Below are 19,558 nucleotides of genomic sequence, written 5' to 3' on the forward strand. Positions count from 1 at the left end.
ATCTTAAAGGGTCTTCAGAGACATGGAAAGAACCACCTTTTAAGAATGCCTCCTTACTTTGTATCTCTTGAGGATTTGAGAAAGGGCGTTGATTGAGCCACTACTTTGGAAAGACAATTTAAAATCGAATACACTTTTGACAAAAGGTTGCCAGGAATCTTTTCCCCTGCCCCGGCCTCCACCTCCCACCAAATTTTTCCTGTTAGGCCACCCTCTGACCCTGCCCAGCTCTCTGTCCTCATCCATTGGTCCCGGAGGAAAGAGAACCCTGCCTGCCTGGAAAAATGTTGGGCTTGTGGTAAGTGGAGAGTGGATAACGAGTGGATAAAAGGTATGTGAGGGTGGTGGGTTTGGAACACGTTAGAGGACTCTAACTGTCTCCTTACCTGTCTCCTGGGAAACCCGTATACGGGTCAAGAAGCAACAGTTAGAACCGGACGTGGAACAACGGACTGGTTCAAAACTGGGAAAGGCATAGGACAAAGCTGTATGTATATCGGCACCCTGCTTATTAGATTTCTATGCAGGGTACATCCTGTGAAAGGCCCGGCTGGATGAATCACGAGCTGGAATCAAGATTGCCAGGAGAACTATCAACAACCTCAGATGCGCAGATGATACCACTCCGATGGCAGAAGGCGAAGAGGAACTGAAGAGCCTCTTGATGAGGGTGAAAGCGGAGAGTGAAAAAGCTGGCTTAAACCTCAACATTCAGAAAACCAAGATCATGGCATCCGGTCCCATCACTTCATGGCAAACAGAAGGAGAAAACTCCAAAATCAATGCGGACGGTGACTGCAGCCACGAGATTAAAAGACGCTTGCTCCTTGGAAGAAAAGCTATGACCAACCTAGACGGCGTATTAAAAAGCGGAGACGTAAACTTTGCCGACAAAGGTCCGTACAGTCAAAGCTATGGTTTTTCCAGTAGTCATGTACGAATGTGAGAGCTGGACCATAAAGAAGGCTGAGCGCGAAAGAATTCATGCTTTCGAAGTGTGGCGCTGGAGAAGACTCTCGAGAGTCCCTTGGACTGCAAGGAGATCAAAGCAGTCAATCCTGAAGGAAACCCACCCCGAGTATTCATTGCAAGGACGGTCGCTGAAGCTGGAGCTCCAACACTTTGGCCACCCCATGCGAAGAGCCAGTTCACTGGAAAAGACCCTGATCCTGGGAAAGATGGAAGGCAAAAGGAGAAGGCCTCGGCAGAGGACGACGTGGTTAGACAGCACCCTCCAGGAGACAGCCTGGCGTCCCGACGGAACAGGCACAACCGCCCAAGGGGACTCTACGCAGGTTAAGAGGCAAGTTTCCTCGGAAAACAGCTGGCAGCCTCCTGGAGGCGCTGACTAAAGAGAACAGTGGCCCGTACGGGGATCGAACCCGCGACCTTGGCGTTATTAGCACCACGCTCTAACCAACTGAGCTAACCGGCCCCTGACTGCGCAAGCCCTCTTCTCCTCTTCCTTTCCTCTTACGGCCCCCGCCTCCCCCTCCAAAATGTCAAGCTCCAACTGACTCTTAACTGTTGCTTCTCTTAAGAGAGTTTCGTCATTGTCGTTGCCTTCCATCCCTAGTCAAAAGAATGAGACGCTTTCTCGGAGAAGAAAACCAAAGGAAAAGAAGGCACAATTGGGTTTCGGTCGTATTCCTCGACGTGAACGAGGAAACCGAAGTTTTTCGGAGGAAGCTGCGGCCTACGGCCCGGGGAATCCATGGAAGAATTTGCTGTTTGTGTAAAAGGCTCGCAGAAAGCGCCTTAAGCTGGGCAGAGTGCAGGCTCTGCCGTACGAGATGGAATACGGTGCCCGGAGACTATGCCGATAGGTCGGATCGTCGGTAGTTCCCCCAGGTCTACGGGTGAGATTCGGTGGGAGTTCAGAAGCCTCCTCATCTACCGAGTTTCTCGGAAGTTTCCTGAGAGGTTCCGGAGAACGGTTCAAAATGCAAACTCCGAAGAGAAACGCTGTTTCCGCCCGGTTTCGAACCGGGGACCTTTCGCGTGTGAGGCGAACGTGATAACCACTACACTACGGAAACTTGCTTTCTCCGCTCCTTGGTCATGTTTTTCACCCCTGATGGTGTCCGAGCGAAAAAGGAGACTCCCGGCTAGCCCAAGCTGGCCACACCGAATCGGTTTTCTCTTTCAGGAAATGGTCGACGTTAGTGCGCCCTCCTATCACGACCAACAATGCTACAGTCAACGAGTCACACTAAGCAAATACTGCCTCTAAGCGCAGAATTCCTTGCCAAAGGCAGAGCAGACGTGTTAGGCAGCGTCCGGGTACAGTAGATGTCGGAAAACGGCTCGATTTTGTCTTGTGTGGGTTTGTGTGACCTTAGGAAGTTCTGGGATCACCATCTCTTGAGTGCCAGAAAAGGACTGCAATGACTGAAGATGATTCAATGATCCTGGTTGAAAAGTAAGCGCGATTCTGTGCCCTTGAACTCTAGCAGCTGCCCATCCTGTGACGGGCAGTGTTTGGCTGATAGAAACCGAGGGGCGGAGAGGGGCAAATGCCCACTGATCTGCCAGGCAGTCCTTCCTTACTCGTCCCCTCTGACCTCAATTCTGTGCCAGTAGAGCACAAACCAACCAGAGTCAGACTAGAATTGCTGTGGTCGGTAACATCCTCAAGGCACTAACACTGCTGTTGTAGATGTCATCAGCAACATCCACAGTCAGTTTGTTTCTCCGGGGCAAGCTGAGCTAACGAATCTCCGAGCGATGGACTACCAGGGCAGCGAATGGTAAACCGGAAACATCCTGAATCCTGAAATGTCAAGAGTCGGTGACCAGTCCCAGATTCTTTGGTCTTCCGCTTAAAACAAACAAACAGACAAGACAGACAGACAGACAACAACAACAACAAAACACCGCCAACTGAAAGACCAAGAGGGAGTGGACGTGAGGCTCGTCTCCTGCTCCCTCGCTTGGCGCCCTTTGGTCCAAAGGGCTGCTGTCCGAGTTTGGCTTTGTGTGCAGAGGTCACAAGCAGATGTTTGTTGCGTTACACGTGGAACAGCTCTCTGAGGACCACGAAAAAGAAGCGTAACCGCGGCAAGCAGAGACCTTAAGCGGTAGGGCAAGACGTGTCAGGGCCGGTTAGCTCAGTTGGTTAGAGCGTGGTGCTAATAACGCCAAGGTCGCGGGTTCGATCCCCGTACGGGCCAAGGAGCCTTTTGCGCCTTACCACTCAAGGTGTTAACCGTTTGAACCCTGGACTTGTATGTAACTTGGGTTGCTTAGGGAAAAAAAAAAAAAAAATCAGCGTGTTACTCCTCCCTCTTGGAACTGTCCTACCAGCGCTCTTTTGGAAGTCCGGGTGCAGGGCCATCTCCGATATCTGGTGCGAAACACCCTGGGCTTTCTTGGATTTAACATTTCCTCAGTCAAAGCCACTCGTCTTTCTGTTAGGAAGGGGGAAGCGGGTGGCGAAGGGGAACCCAGTGGGAATAAGTGAAGGGGAACCCAGTGCGAATAAGTGGTGAAGACACTTGCCGAGCCTTTTTCCTTCCTACTTTCTCTCTCTTTCTTGTTCCTCGTCCTCCTGTTTTCTTAAAGCCTCTTTGATGTGAAACTCAGTTCAGCTGTCCCTATGTGGTCCTTTCTCCGTATTTGCTGTGGGAGATCGAAACCAGAAAATGCTTGATTGTGGATGTTCCAGTGATCGCCTTTGAAGGGTCCTTCGGACTGCGACAAGAGGTAGGATGGCCCCACGGGGTAACAAGAAGTAAGGTTGAGGGAGCTTTTCGGAGCGCTTGTGAGGCGCCAACGCTTGGAGAGTTTGGGTGCGGTTCAAGTAAGTGCAGGAAGATCAGTCGTCAAAAGGGTTTCGAGCCAGCCAGGAGTCGAACCTAGAATCTTCTGATCCGTAGTCAGACGCGTTATCCATTGCGCCACTGGCCCCCCGCGACGAGAGGGCTTAAGCATGTCTATTTCAATGAGGCCTCCGAAGCCGCTGGTTCTGCTGCTGTTGCTGCTGCTGCTGCTGCTGCTGCTGCTGCTGCTGCTGCTGCTGCTGCTGCTGCTGCTGCTGCTGCTGCTGCTGCGTCGCTTCAGTCGTGTCCGACTCTGTGCGACCCCATGGACGGTAGCCCACCAGGCTCCCCCCGTCCCTGGGATTCTCCAGGCAAGAACACTGGAGTGGATTGCCATTTCTTTCTCCGTGGTTCTGCTAGGAAGATAGAAATAACCCCGACACTGACGACTCCCACCGATTCTCTTCATTTAGGGTTAGTGTACGTACCACAACGTCGTTTTCCATGTCTACATTTTGGATTGCAAGCAAATCTAACCCTTAGGACTTTCCATACATGATAGAAAGAAGTCACTCCTTGAAAGCAAGTTTTCTGCTGTGAGTGCTCTTGGTTAATTTCTGCTATCTGTTAATCTGGCGTGCTTCCACCTCCTTCATCTATTCTATACTTCTTTGGGGCCCTGATGATGTGTCTGCGGATGGTTACTGACTGCCCTGTGTGCTCTTTAACTAAGTGTTATAAAATAAAATACACTTATTTGGTTTGGAAGTGCATTTGGCCCTAAGAATCACATTCTTCTCCTCTTACTGTTAAGAGTAGTTAATACTCCCTGAGAGGGAGAATCATGGCCAAATTCTATGATAAATCATGCATCGGATAAAAGCAAGCAGAAGTCAATGGTAAAGGCAAAAGAGGCAAGAAGGCAGGAAAGGTATACTCAAAGGTGCAGAAATCACATTAGGTGAGGGAACACGCAGATCGGGTCCTGCCACAACCGACAGACGACGAGGGGCCCGCCTGGCCTCTAGCACCAGGAGATCAGGTACTGCTGAAAACCCTGAGTCCCCGCCCACTACAGCCTCGCTGGATGGGACCCCATACTGTAATCCTCACCACTCCTACAGCAGCCAAACTCCTGGGACACGAGCCCTGGTACCACCTGACCCGACTCAAACGAGCTCCCCTGGGTCTCCCAGAGACAGGGGTGGCCCTGGCCCCGACCCCTTCTCCCCATCACTCCTACCGCTCCACCCTCATGGGGCCGACCAAACTGACCATTACCCGAACCCCTCTGTCGCCGATTCCTGAGTGACTGAGAAACCACCATCCAAATCTTTTATTAAGAGGAGAGGGAGGAAGACCTTAGGGAGAGCAACAGAGGGAGAGGACAGAAGGAGTAAGACAGAGAGGAGGAGACGCAGAAAAAGGAAGGAAGATGAGGGAAGGAAAGAACCAGGGGGAATGGAACCAGAGAAGGAAAGAGGAGAAAGTCAGAGAAAGCAAAAGAAAGTCAGAGAAAGGAAAGAGAAGAGTTGAAGAGCGAAAAGGAGAGAAAGCAAAAGAAAGTAGGAGAGAGAGAAATAGAGTGGCGGAGAGAGTGAGGGAAGGAAGGAAGAGAAAGACTGAAACTGAAAGAGTGAGAGAAAAGAGAGACAGAATCAAAGGAAAAGAGAGAGAGAGACGAAGGCAGAAACTGCCAGGAAGGAAGGCAAAAGGCGAGAGAGAGAGAGAGGCTCAGCAGGGCTGGTTCGAATCCTGGTTCCAGAGCTTCCAGAGCTCCCCTTGGCTGACAACTTTGCTATCTTCCCTAGTGGGACCGATCATCATTCTCCTACTGCTCCTGACTTTCGGGCCCTGTATCCTAGGTAGGCTTTTGGCCTTCATCAAACAACGGCTCAACACGATCCAGCTGATGGTGATGCGACAGCAGTACCAAGGGCTTCCAACAAGCACTCCGTGGCAAGATTAACGGCAGACGCCCCCTGTCATCCCGGCCGTACCCTACCCCTCGTCGCCCCCGTTCAGCAGGAAGTAGCCAGAGAGAGTCGGTGCCCTTGTCCTATATCAAAAAGGCCGGGATGAAAGGTCAGGGCAAGGTCGGGATGAAAGGTCAGGGCAAGGTCAGGCGTGTTGAGGCATGCCTGGACATGCCCGGGCATGTCGAGACATGTCCCGGCAGAGTGCTGCAGACACGCCCCGGAGACGCGCCGGCAACCAAGCCGACCAATCAGGAGTCGACGCGAAGCCCTCGCCGTCCAATCAGGAGCTGACACGGAGCCCTTGGACACCAATCACCGCTGAGCCCGCGTTTTCTTCCTTATATGGGAGCCCCGGCCCGGGCTATAAAACCTTTCCCCACCCCTCACACCTCGCAGACTCCCTTTGCTTCGCAGACACCCACCCCCCCCCCCCCCCGCCCCCTTCCTTGCTTACCCGCCCCCGGGAGTTCTGCCCGAGAGTGACCGCCCAATAAAAGGCCCTGATCAATGGTCAAAAAAGAAAAAAAAAAAAAAAGAAATCACATTAGGCAGAGACTGCTGGAATTCAGGAAATGACTTAATACCACATAAAATTTAAACAGACAGACATGCTCTCTTTAGACACTGTGGTTATATGTTTCTTCTGGTTTTCAAGGTGGGCGTAAGGAACACCTCAAAATATACAACTGCCTTGAGAGAAGGATTCTGGATGTTGAGAGAGACAGGGCATAGTAATGTTCTTGATGGCACAAACTTGGAATCCAGAATGCAACGCTTTCTGACCCCAGCATTGCCATCTGTTGCCTAACTGGCCTTTGCAATAAAAGACCCAGTGTGCAGAAGCTGACAGGAATGTGAAGATTTAGGCAGAAAGCTTTGGGGAAGTTTTATCTGAAGGAGTGATGATGGAGGGCAAGTTTCGAGGTTGAGGAGATAGTAACTAGGAACAGAGGTGGAACAGATAATATATTCACAAATCTCTGGGACGTAAGAGGACAGGGTGGTGGGGAGAGAGGGGGGCAGTGAAGTGTGAAATGAAGCTGGAGACATAGGAGAGGCCATGGAGAAGATTTGAGGCCATAAGCTTAAGGGTCATGTCATAAAATAGGTCTCAGATGTTCAGGTGGCAGGCGACCCTTTCAGAAACACCGCTTCCTGCCTTTCATCCATTTGTCCTCTCAAAGTTCACAGAATCCGAGATCTAGTCTGATCTAATCTGAGTAAAAGTCAGCTAAAATTGCCCCAAATATTGGCGAAAACTCCCAGGCATTCAAACCATGCAGCCCCCTTTAGACCACAGCGGGTAACAGCGGTGGTCCCCGTAGACAGCCCGGCCAACCCGCCCGACTCCCTCAATTGCAGTTTCGGGGATCTGCCACCCCAGGGTGCTGAGCTCCACCAGCGCAGAGGCAATGGGAGTCCAGACATCGAGGTATCACTTCCCTGAACGCGGGAGCCCCCGTTTTGCAGTCTGTACTCAGGTGTCAAGGGAAATAACAAGCAGTCTGTACCCGGGACAGAAGAAAAAGTGTGAATCAAGCCAAACTAAGGACGATAGCCTCATGTGAGTGTCTCTCACTAATTCTGAAGAACGGCTCCAGAGAAACATGGTTTTCAGCAATTTTATACCTTGTCTATTTATATAGATTGGTTATACATATTTATATAGGTTGACTATAGTCTTTGCAGCCAAAGATGGAGAAGCTCTATACAGTCAGCAAAAACGAGATCGGGAGCTGACTGTGGCTCGGATCGTGAACTCCTTACTGCAATTTTCAGACTTAAGTTGAAGAAAGCAGGAAAATCACTAGGCCATTCAGGTGTGACCTAAATCAAATCCCTTACAATTATACAATGGAAGTGACAAGTAGATTCAAGGGATTAGAATCTGATAGAGTGCCTGAAGAACTTGGACAGGAGGCAGTGATCGAGACCATCCCCAAGGGGGAAAAAAAATGCAAAAAGGCAGCATGGTTGTCCGAGGAGGCCTTACCAATGGCTGAGAAAAGAAGAGAAGTGAAAGGCAAAGGAGAAAAAGAAAGATATACCCATTTGAATGCACAGCTCCTAAGAATACTTAGGAGAGGTAAGAAAGCCTTCCTCAGTGATCAGTGCAAAGAAATAGAGGAAAACAATAGAATGGGAAAGACTAGAGATCACTTCAAGAAAGTTAGAGATACCAAGGAGCATTTCATGCAGAGATGGGCACAATAAAGACAGAAATGTTAGGTATGGACCTAACAGAAGCAGAAGAGATTACAAGAGGTGGCAAAAATACACAGAAGAACTATACAAAAATGGTCTTCACGAGCCAGATAACCACAATGGTGTGATCACTCACCTAGAACCAGACATTCCGGAATGGGAAGTCAAGTGGGGCTTAGGAAGCACCACTATGAACAAAGCCAGTGGAGGTGATGGAATTCCAGTTGAGCTATTTCAAATCCTGAAAGATGATGCTGCGAAAGTGTTGCACCCAATAGGCCAGCAAATGTGGAAATCTCAGCAGAGGCCCCAGGACTGGAAAAGGTCAGTTTTCATTCCAGTCCCAAAGAAAGGCAGTGCCAAAGAATATTCAAACTACCACACAATTGCACTCAATGTAATGCTCAAAATTCTCCAAGCCAGGCTTCAACAGGACGCGAACTGTGAACTTCCAGATGTTGAAGCTGGATTTAGAAAAGGCAGAGGAACCAGAGATCAAATTGTCAACATCCGTTGGATCATCGAAAAAAGCAGGAGAATTCTAGAAAAAACATCTACTTCTGCTTTACTGACTACGCCAAAGCCTTGGACTGTGTGGAGCACAAGAAACCGTGGGAAATTCTTCAAGAGATGGGAATACCAGACCACCTGACCCGCCTCCTGAGAAACTGTGTGCAGGTCAAGAAGCAACAGTTAGAACCAGACATGGAACAACAGAGTGGTTCCAAATCGGGAAAAGAGTATGTCAAGGCTGTATATTGTCACCCTGCGTGTTTAAGGTCTACGCAGAGTACATCATGCAAAATGCTGGGCTGGATGAAGCACAAGCTGGAATCAAGATTGCCAGGGGAAATATCAATAACCTCAAATATGCAGATGATACCACCCTTATGGCAGAAAGCAAAGAACTAAAGAGCCTCTTGATGACAGTGAAAGAGGAGAGTGAAAAAGTTGGCTTAAAGCTCAACATTCCAAAAACTAAGGTCACGGCATCCGGTCCCATCACTTCCTGGGAAATAGATGGGAAACAATGGAAACGGTGAGAGGGGGCTCACTCTCACTGTTTTGAGGGGCTCCAAAATCACTGCAGATGGGTTGCTGACTGCAGCCATGGAATTGAAAGATGCTTGCTCCTTGGAAGAAAAGCTATGAGCAGCGTAGACAGCATATTTAAAAGCAGAGATGTTACTTTGCTGACAAAGGTCCGTCTAGTCAAAGCTATGGTTTTTCCAGTAGTCATGTATGGATGTGAGAGGTGGGCTATAATGAAAGCTGGGCACAAAAGAACTGATGCTTTGGAACTGTGGTGTTGGAGAAGATTCTTGAAAGAGAGAGAGTCCCTTGGACTGCAAGAAGTTCCAACCAGTCTATCCTAAAGGAAATCAGTCCTGAACATTCATTGGAAGGACTGATGCTAAAGCTGAAGCTCCAATATTTTGGCCACCTCATGCGAAGAGTTGACTCATTGGAAAAGACTTTGATTCTGGGAGGGATTGGGGTCAGGAGGAAAAGGGGACGACAGAGGATGAGATGGCTGGATGGCATCACCGACTCAATGGATGTGAGTTTGAGTGAACTCCCGGAGTTGGTGATGGACAGGGAGGCCTGGTGTGCTGCGATTCATGGGGTCGCAAAGAGTCGGACACGACTGAGCGACTGAACTGGACTGAACTGAACTGATGTGAAGAACTGACTCACTTTAAAGGAACCTGATGCTGGGTAAGACTGAAGGCAGGAGGCGACAGAGGATGAGGTCACCGACTCGATGGACATGACTTTGGGCAAGCTCCAGGAGTTGGTGATGGACAGCGATGCCTGGCGTGCCGCAGTTCATGGGGTGGCAAAGAGTTGGACTCGACTGAGCAAGTGAGCTAAACTGATTCCTTGTCAGAACAAAAAACATCAAAAGTGAAATGGCACATTCCTTAAAGGTTTCAAAAAAAAAAAAAAAAAAAAAGAGCAGACCAGCCAGTACACATCACATCAGTCTAGCCCAGGCACCGGGGAAATACTACTAGTATTCACCTCTCAGGGAAAAAGGCATTTAAGCTTTACCTTTAAAACAGACTTTTTTTTTTTTTTACTTTAATTAGGCACGAACATATGTAAGCCAGAATGACTTTCCCATACCTTAACCTGTGACCATTTCTCTCAGAACCATCAAGCAGAGATAGAGATTTTATTTTCTTGGGCTCCAAAATCACTGTGGATGATGACTGCAGCCGCAAAATAAAAGACGCTTGCTTCTTGGAAGAAAAGCTATGAGATACCTAGACAGCGGATTAAAAGGCAGAGACAGCATTTTGCCAATGATGATCCCTCTCTCTGGTCAAAGCTATGGTTTTTCAGCAGTCTTTTAGGGACGAGAGAGTGGACCGTAAAGAGGCTGAGCGTGGACCTGTCGATGCTTTGGAACTGTGGTGCTGGAGAAGCCTCTTGAGGGTCCCTTGGACTGCAAGGAGATCAGACCAATCCATCATAAAGGAAGTCAACCTTGAATATTCATTGGAAGGACTGATGCTGAAGCTGAAGCTCAAATGTTTTGGCCACCTGATGTGAAGAGCCGACTCACTGGACAAGAAAGACCCTGACGTTGGGAAAGATTGAGGGTAGGAGGAGAAAGGGGACAGAAGATGATCTGGTTGGAGGGCATCATCGACACAGCGGACATGAATTTGAGCAAACCCTGGGAGATAGTGAAGGACGGGGAAACCTGGCGTGCTGCAGTCCGTGGGGTCCCAAAGAGTGGGACACGACTTAGCGACTGAACAGCAGCAACAACGGAAATACCGTGTACGGTATTTTATGTGTTTTTTAATTTTTTTTTTTTAAGTCTGTGCCTAAAACACACGCGCCACCGACTCAATGTACCATTAAAACATTTCCCCCTATCCTTTCTCGCTTTTGAGAAATCCCTCTCACCGCCCGGCAAATCCAGAGTGCGCTGTTCATGGTCCTGACTCCTGAACAGTTCTGGTTTCCCGGGGCGACGCGGACCTTCTCCGCCTGCCCGTCGCGCGCTTCCTGTTGATCTGGATGCAGAGTCCCCGAACCGTCCGAGAAGAGCCGCTGCTGGCCTAGATACCCTGCCTGCGAGGGTCCCCAGGCCCCGTTCCGTGTATGCCTGTCCTACAGCCTTGTCTCGAAACACACACGCAGACAAACGCACCTCAACTCCATTCCGATCTCAGCCGGGACTGTTCTGTGCCTAAATGGAACTGTCTTTTGAACCCGGGGAAGCGACGGGTCTGTGCGATTGAAGGACAACCCGTGGCAGAATGTGACCAGTCCGCCCAGGCGAGCCTAGGTGGGTGGGTAATTGGGTCTGGCTGCAGATGACCGCGTGCTGCCTGGGCTCCCAGAAAAGGGGCGAGTCGGCGTCGACCGCGTGGTGGAAACATTTGAGCAGAGATTCGGGTCCAGGCGGACTACGGAATAATTCCCTGAGGGTACTGGTGGGGATCCGCACGCGGACCCGGGGAATTAGGAGAAAAGGAAAGGACAGTGGGATTAAGCAACGGTCTCCACCCGGTACAAGATCTCCGTGTAGTTTCTGGGGACAGGAAACTTCTGATTCATTGCTTCCATCCCTCCGCCATTCCTTTCCACCTTCTGCACACACAGATTTTATGTCGAAGGTTTTCGAAAATATTTCTGGTAAGGGGAAAAAAAACCTGCCAGAGATGGAAGACATCTGGAAACCTCCCCCTTTTTTTCGTCTGTTGTTTTTAGCTTCTTGTTTGACTGATTGCATTCTTTCGTTGAGTCACTTGTACTGCTGTAGGCCTACCTCAGTTGCTTCCGGCCAGTCGGTTGCATTTCAAATCATTTGCCCATAGGCTAACGGTGAAAGCGAAAACAATAAAGCTTGGTGAAGAAAATGTAGCGAAATACTTCCATGCATTTGAGATGAGCGGCTATATGTTAGACAGGACAGAAGGAGCACTGAGCGTCCAGGACATCATAAGCATTCAGCTACCCCCGTACCTCGAAAAAACCGACCCTTTTTCCTCAAAATTGCACTAGGAGAGAACATTATAACTGACACATTGTAAAGCTGCTGGAGTCCGAGGAACGTCAAGAAATGTTAAAATAGAGTAAGTATTTTAAGAGGCCGTAGATGAGAGCACGGGTGCTCTGAGGATACGTTGGAATCGGGAACCTTGGACAGGGCCGCAAAATCCGAAGGAAATCTTTGCACCTGTCTGTAAGACAGCAAAAGCCGACTGATCCGGCTGTTTCCGCCCGGTTTCGAACCGGGGACCTTTCGCGTGTAAGGCGAACGTGCTAACCACTGCACCACGGAAACGTCACGCCCAGGACAGATATTACAAGTCCCATAAAACGGCACACTCGGTTCCCTGGTTGCTCCCCACTACCCCCCTCCCCGCCACGCCCCCGATCTAGTAATTTTGAATATTTCTCTTGCAGAATGTTTTCACTCGCTTTCCACCGTTTCAAAAACTTTTGCTAAAAGAATAACATCGAAACTCTATGGCTCATAACCAAACCTAACTCAGCAGTGGGGGTGGTTTAGTCGCTAAGTCGTGTCCGACTCTTGCCACCCCATGGACTGTAGCCTGTCAGGCTCCTCTGTGCATGGGATTCTCCAGGCTGGACATCTGGAAACAACCTCCTGGAGTGGGGATGTTCCCGACCCAGGGATCAAGGCCGGGTCTCCCGCATTGCAGGCAGATTCTTTACCGCCTGAGCTAAGAGGCAGCAGAGACCAAACACCTTCCCAAGCATCAGGCAGGGTGTCCTCAGGTTCCAAGGGCATTTGATTACGAGCGACAACCCGATACTGTCCTGTGCCTTTGATTTCCACCTCTCTTCCTCGTCGTTGGAGCCAGAACACAACGCACAGAATCCTGAAGACCACCGAACTTCCGAGAGGGCCAAGCTCGTCTGGAGGAGACTGCGGAGCGGGGCTGGGATGGCCTATGCCCTCTTGACTCTCAGGAAGGAGTGCCGAAAGGAGTGCCAAAAGGAGTAGTGTTTGGGAATTCATGGGACTGGACTTTGCGCCGGAATAAGTCGAGGTGGGAATCACCAGTCAACTTATTATCCAGCGTCACTCACACTGCCCTGGAACGACTGGGCTTTGAGCGATCTGAATCTGTTCAACAGATGCCCACCTTGCCTCTCCTTTGTTTTTCTCTTCATTTCACCTGACCTTCCTCATTGTATTTTCCCTCTTCCCCTCACTTCCCTCGTGCCCCAGGAAGGTGCTCAGCAGCGAAACTGTAGTCTTTCATTAAATTCCATGTGAGAAATTCCTGATTTCTCTGCATCAGCTCTGCGTTGGCATCTTTCACAAACAGCAGCGCTGAAAGCTCCTGCTCTCAGCAAAACTAAAACTAGGATTGGTCACAACGTTGCAGGAAACAGAGTAGAGAGACAATCTTTCCCAATCAGCAAGTTTGGGATTTAGTTTCCCATAATTTGATTAGAAGTTTATTTTTAAGCCAGTAAGGAGTAGCCCCACAATGTACCCAATCCTGACCCTACCAGATGTCCTGAAAAATTATGCAAGCAACTGGTTGCAAAGGGCCCTTTGACTTATGTGACTCGTGAACGCACAAAGGCTTTTCAGATCAAAAAATGTACTTTTTAAACAGTTGAAGTTCATAAGCAAAGAATGTTTTAAGAAGTCAGTTTGCCCGCACCTTAAAAAAAAAAAAAAGAATATAATTTTGTGTATTTTTTTCATTGACTGTTTTTTATCCTCTTTTAGATATAACCTCAGTTCTTCTCCTTCCAAAATTTCCAGTATCGTCAAGAGTCCATTTCACATCGAAAAGGGGAAACAGTTACAACACAACTTGATTATTTACACTACCGTAATTTATATTAGAATGTCTTTCCTCTTCTTTTATTTCTTTTGATTTCATTTCATCCACTAAGGACAAATGAGTAAAAACAATGCTGGATTACCTAGTGATTCAGGAAGACAGCTGCAACATATGAAAGTGCAGAGCTTGAAAACACACTTGAACTAGACCAGTAAGTCTCTAGCCTTGGTTCATGAAGTATCGCCCATGGAACAGTAGTGTAGAGTCTGAGATGGTAGAAATGCTGACTTTCAGGCCCTTGGTGCAGATGCAGTCATTTAAAACCCTCATTATAATGGACCACAGCAGGTCATTCATATGCTCATACAATTTTGAGAAGCGTGACTGTAAGGCACTCCTAAAGTTGGTGCCAAATCGGGGTGGTGGGAGTTGGCGAGGGAGGGGGGTGGCTCTGAAGGGGGAACATGACAATTCAATGATTCCATGAAGAAAAGCAAATGTCTCCATCGTGGTAAAAAGTTCTAGGAGGCAAACACAATTGAAGAGATCCCACAAAACCAAACTGGCAACGTCTGAGACCTGATCTAAAATGCGGAGGAAAGACCAAGAGGCTGTTCTAATTTTCATCTCAAGATGTCGGAGATGATCTAAAATGCGAAGGAAAGACCAAGAGGCAGTTCTAATACTCATCTCAAGATGTCTGAGAACCACCGTCGCCTTATGGCTATCGGGAGAGCATCCCTAGTACTCCGAAGTACTCCGGGGCTTGATGGGAGGTAAACAAATTGCATTTTTTAACTTGTTTTGCTCTATTTAAAACAGTGTTGCCCCAGGCCCCGCTGGGATTTGAACCCAGGATCTCCTGTTTACTAGACAGGCGCTTTCACCAACTAAGCCACGGAGCCAGCTGCAGTAGACTGTTGGTTCCTGACATGATTTGAAGGAGTTTTCGCTTTCCTGGCTCACCAATGCATTTCTCAAGAACTTTAGATCAACACTACAATCTCAGGACTATTTCCTATTTCTCAAAATTTCTATCAAGTCATTTACCCTCTCTTGTGTGAAATATGCACAGAAGTTTACATGCTGAGTCAAGATGAGAAAAACCTTCTGAACCTCTGAACCCTTGAAATCCATAGCCAAATCGTTTGACCTTTGCACCTTCCTATGGGAGATACTAATACTTCTCCCTTTCGAATCTATAAAAGGAAAACGGTGGCGCTTATCAGTCTAGAAACGTAACATGAAATGGAGCGCTGGAAAGGACTTCACCACATCTTTTGCTACGCTCACTGTCAAAGAGCAGTATCTTACAAGAGAGGAGTGTGCCTGTTCTTATTTATTTTAGAGCAATGTGGACGGCAAAGGCATGCAAAGGGAAAAGGAAGGTAAGAATTCAGCAAATGTAGACATGCAAGAATGATGTTTGACACAGAAATACAGACAATTAAAACTTTGGTAGACATGTCTTACATTAAAAATGTTCTAAAGTTCTTGACTTGTCTGAGTTCCTGAAATAGACACTTGGTGCATAAATATCAGAGAATAGTCCTCTCCTCTGAGCATGAGGCAGTATGCAATGATGCTTTAGAGCTCAAACTCTGATGTCAGACCCCACTGATTCTTTGTTCCAAATCTGTCATTATACTCATGACTTTGAGAAAATGTAAAACCTCTATTTATGATTTTTATTTACTCAAATTCTTTGAAGAGTGCTGGCAGGTAGTGTAGATTATTTCTAGCCTCAATCGATAAGACTGCTACGAGTGTTCTGTATCTAGGCCCCATAAACAATATTGCTTCCACAGGTGCTAGTGAATAGCGTCAGGAAGCTGCCAGTATCTCTTGCAATAACAGACTTTTGTTTTGTGTGGGTTTTTTTTTTTTTCCCCCCAACAACTGTAGCTTCTCGAGTACTTCTGTAAAGGTAGGTCACGTTTTCCATTTATTTCTATTTGAAGAACTCCTTAATTGCAATCACATACTGCTATAGGATTAACATTTTTCTGCCCAATATGATTCACCTCTCCTATTGTACTTTATCAAGTGTTTTGTGAATTAACGGGAAAACTAAGTTAGGAACCACCCACTGTTAAGCACATCAAAGGCACTTGAGTGCACACACACACAAATAAGAATTAAAAAGAAAAAGAAAGAAAACAAACCCGCCCAACATTACAGTAACCTTTGATCTCCCAGTTCAAAAAAGAAGGGGTGAGTAATACTGCCTGGGCAAAGTACGATCTCTGGGACAACCCCACGAAAGAACAGTGAACTGGCCATTGTTCGGTCTGACAGTCTTGGATTGTGTCATGGGAACACAGGGCAAGATGGTCTTGCCCTTTGTAATGGGCAAGATGTCACAAAGAGCAGTGGTTAAGATGTTTATTGACACAAATGGAAATATTTTAGGGCCAAGCTAGGAAAGAAAACATTTCAGGTGTTATTTGAAACTTTGTGAGAGAAACTCACCAAACTTCAAGTTCAACATACACCATATAGCTCCATTTCAGATGTCTTTTACAGGCTGAAGACGAATGTCATTGGTCTGGTTTGCATTTCAGTGTGGGAATGGGACTCTGGGAGAATCATCTGCAGCATGTACCAGCTTGCACAGATCACCATGTAAATATCTCTGCATGTCCTTCACCAAAGAAGACATCAATCACGTTCCTTCGGCTTTTAGGAACTGCCTGTCATGGACCTACTGCCCACCAGGCATTTGTCTCAACTCTGATTTGAGTGGTGGGAAGCAGACACGTTTCCTATGCGAATACTGAAACATAAATTTTTATTTTGGAGCATATTTAGAAAAGTTACAAAAACAATAGAGTTTCTTTGTACCCATTTCAGAGTTTCCTTTCATTAGCTTCTTAGGTTACCATGGAACCTTTATTAAAGCCAAGAAACCAACACTGATATTTTAATAATAACTGAATGCATGTACTTGTGTGTGTCACATCTGTTCTTACACTAATGTCTCCCCTCCCCCCAACCCACGGCATCCCACATTGCGTTCAGCCTCCTCTGGTCTGTGATTGTTTCTTGGTGCGGATGAATTCTTTCTATCCGGTATTTGTATGACTATCTTCCAGTCTAGATTTGTCTGATAGTTTTCACACGAAGGCCTGGGGCTACAGGTTTCTGGACGAGACCACAGAGTACTTGTCCCATCACTTCCTTTCAGATGTGACTTGATAGGAGGATAGCTTACCATTAGTGATGCCAACCCCGATCACTTTTAAGGTAGTGTTTGCCATTTTTCTCCCTGGTGAAGTTTCTTCCTATGTTTTCCTACTTCTTCCTGGATATTTAGAAGCTAGTGGGTCAGGATGGCCCATATTCCAGAAGGGAGAGGTTAAAGCTCCATCTCCTGGTGAGTGGGTGGGGAGTAGTTTCTTACCTTAGCTGGAATGCATCAGTAAGAAAAATACCTCCCTTCTCCCGTATTCATTGGTTGACTTATTTAATCACTGATTTGTAACAGTATGGACCCATGAATACACATTTTATACTTAGTTTGCATCATTATCTCAAACTATATTATCCGTTGTTCCAAGTGTTTCAGGTTTGGCCATTGACGGCTCTTTCCAGCTCATAAAGAGACAGCTGACAAAACTGTTTCTCTCCTGCTGTGTTTGTATCAGTAGAGTTTTTTCACATAGCCTTTGAAAAACCTTGTTTCATCTTTTGCTGATCTAGTTAAGACTCAAGTGTGGAAATGTAGAAAGTGTAGATGGTTTCATAGTCTATTTTAGGAGGGAAATACTCCAGGAAGGTCAGTTTCTTCGCTGGAATCAGTTATCCTGTGGATCAAAATGTGCCAAAGCGATGCTCTATGTCTTGCTGGGTCACTGACTGCTATCCTTTCGTTCTGCAGATGCGAGTCAAACATGAGGAAAGATGTACGATTGATTCCAGTTGAAGTTCTCAGCGAGAGCTTCCTGTCCCAGACAGGAGCTGGGATATGGCAGTGAGCCTAAAAGGGATGAACCGTCCTCTGAAGCCTGGCCCGTACGGGGATCGAACCCGCGACCTTGGCGTTATTAGCACCACGCTCTAACCAACTGAGCTAACCGGCCAGACACGGCGGTTGGTGCTGGTGTTTATGCTATTAAAAGAGAAGGAATCAATACGGCTTTTCCGGGAGCTGCAAAAGGAACACAGTGAACCCAAATGACTACAAACTAATGTTCAAAGAAAGAAGAAAGCACATTCTTCCTCTCCCCCATCGTGGAATTAGGGGGAAACAAAGAGGAATTCTTAGTATTTGGCGTGAATGAACTCTATTTCCTCAGGACTGAGGTAATCAAAATTGTGGAATACCTGCCTGAGAGCTAGGCCTAGCCCCACAGCCACATTGATAGGGAGACTCTGAGAATACTTGAGGAGACGAGGTAGCCCAGGACCAACCCCAAAGCCATTAAATAATAAATGGAGAAGCTTGCAAATAAGTATGCAGCAAAGTAGGAGGAAAATCAAGAGGAAGTGAAGATTGGAGGGTACACCTCATTCTTTCATCGCTCGACAGGAATCGAGCACCCATGACTGTCAGACCATGGTGCACACGTTAAATGATGATGGGAATCACTGAGGCTAGACCTCAACATGAGTGGCTGTGGCTCAAGAGCAGCTTTTGTTACAGGGTAGCACCTGTGAGTCGGACACGACTGAGCGACTTCACTTTCACTTTTCACTTTCATGCGTTGGAGAAGGAAATGGCAACCCACTCCAGTGTTCTTGCCTGGAGAATCCCAGGGACCGGGGAGCCTGGTGGCCTGCCGTCCGTGGCGTCGCACAGAGTCGGACACGACTGAAGCGACGTAGCAGCAGCAGCAGCAGCAGCAGCAGCAGCAGCACCTGTGACCTGCGCTAGGACTGATCCTCAGAAGAGATAACAGTGTTACTCCTCAGGGTTTGGAGTCAAGAAAGGCAGGGAATGACCCCTCACAGAATGGGCTTTATGCCTCTGTTTCCACACTCCTGCCCATCCCTCCCCTCACCCCACTCCTCTTTACTTTCCCTCCACTTCCCAGCTTCCCAGAGACACTCAGGCCACTTGACTGGCTAACTCCTGGTCCTGGTGAGGGTTGAACCAACCGGTGAATATGTACTGTTGGCAGTGCTAAGGCAGGCTAAGTGGGCCCCCGTGAGACTGTGTCCAATCTCTCAGAGCTTGGAGGTGTCCTCAGCAGGAAGGCTTGATCAGAACCCTAAACCCCTTGGATTGGAAGCTGGACTTGCCCAAGAGTGACATTTGATTACGGGAAAAGATTGGTGAGTGAAAAAGAAGGAAAACTAAAAGACAGACAGAGAAAGACAAGGATGAAGTGACAAGAAGAGCAGTAGAGACAATGAGGAAGAGCCTAAGAGACAGAAACTGAGCCTCACGGAGAAAGCACGATTGAGAAGATCGCAAAGGACAGGGAAAGTCTGAAGAGAGAGGAATAGGGGCAGAGAGAGAGAGTGAGAAAGAAAGTGACTCACGGGACGCAGAGACCAAAAGTGAGAGACAGAAACAGAGCAAGGGAGATAAGTAAGGACAGAGCAAGCAAGAGGGGAGGGAAGTAGAAAGATACTGAATGAGAGACAAGGGCAGAGACAGAGACGAAGAGAAAGAAAGAGAGCCAGACTAAGACACAGAGAGCAACAGAAATGAAGGTATTCAGAGAAACAGGAGCAGATTGAGAGACAATTAGAGACAGAGAGAATTCAGGCAGGAGGAGACTGAGGGGGAGGGTCCAGTGAGAGGAGCAGTGAGAAGCAGAGACAGGTCAGGGTCTGAAGTCCAGAGACAGACAGGCAGCAAGGCACCCAG

General features: G+C 47.8%; 7 non-coding genes across 7 annotated transcripts; 1 reads left to right on the forward strand and 6 right to left on the reverse strand.

Moving 5' to 3' along the window:
• Positions 1 to 1,361: 1,361 nt before the first annotated feature.
• TRNAI-AAU (transfer RNA isoleucine (anticodon AAU)) lies at positions 1,362 to 1,435 on the reverse strand. The gene has a single exon. It is a non-coding gene; the product is annotated as a tRNA-Ile (tRNA).
• Positions 1,436 to 1,966: 531 nt separating this feature from the next.
• Positions 1,967 to 2,039, reverse strand: TRNAV-CAC (transfer RNA valine (anticodon CAC)). Its single transcript has one exon. It is a non-coding gene; the product is annotated as a tRNA-Val (tRNA).
• A 1,060-nt stretch (positions 2,040 to 3,099) lies between these two features.
• Positions 3,100 to 3,173, forward strand: TRNAI-AAU (transfer RNA isoleucine (anticodon AAU)). The gene has a single exon. It is a non-coding gene; the product is annotated as a tRNA-Ile (tRNA).
• A 663-nt stretch (positions 3,174 to 3,836) lies between these two features.
• Positions 3,837 to 3,909, reverse strand: TRNAR-ACG (transfer RNA arginine (anticodon ACG)). Its single transcript has one exon. It is a non-coding gene; the product is annotated as a tRNA-Arg (tRNA).
• An 8,272-nt stretch (positions 3,910 to 12,181) lies between these two features.
• TRNAV-UAC (transfer RNA valine (anticodon UAC)) lies at positions 12,182 to 12,254 on the reverse strand. Its single transcript has one exon. It is a non-coding gene; the product is annotated as a tRNA-Val (tRNA).
• A 2,317-nt stretch (positions 12,255 to 14,571) lies between these two features.
• On the reverse strand, positions 14,572 to 14,645 carry TRNAT-AGU (transfer RNA threonine (anticodon AGU)). Its single transcript has one exon. It is a non-coding gene; the product is annotated as a tRNA-Thr (tRNA).
• A 3,103-nt stretch (positions 14,646 to 17,748) lies between these two features.
• On the reverse strand, positions 17,749 to 17,822 carry TRNAI-AAU (transfer RNA isoleucine (anticodon AAU)). The gene has a single exon. It is a non-coding gene; the product is annotated as a tRNA-Ile (tRNA).
• Between the last annotated feature and the right edge of the window lie 1,736 nt (positions 17,823 to 19,558).

Source organism: Ovis aries, chromosome 20 (assembly GCF_016772045.2).
Source record: "Ovis aries strain OAR_USU_Benz2616 breed Rambouillet chromosome 20, ARS-UI_Ramb_v3.0, whole genome shotgun sequence".
Taxonomy (NCBI): Eukaryota; Metazoa; Chordata; class Mammalia; order Artiodactyla; family Bovidae; genus Ovis; species Ovis aries.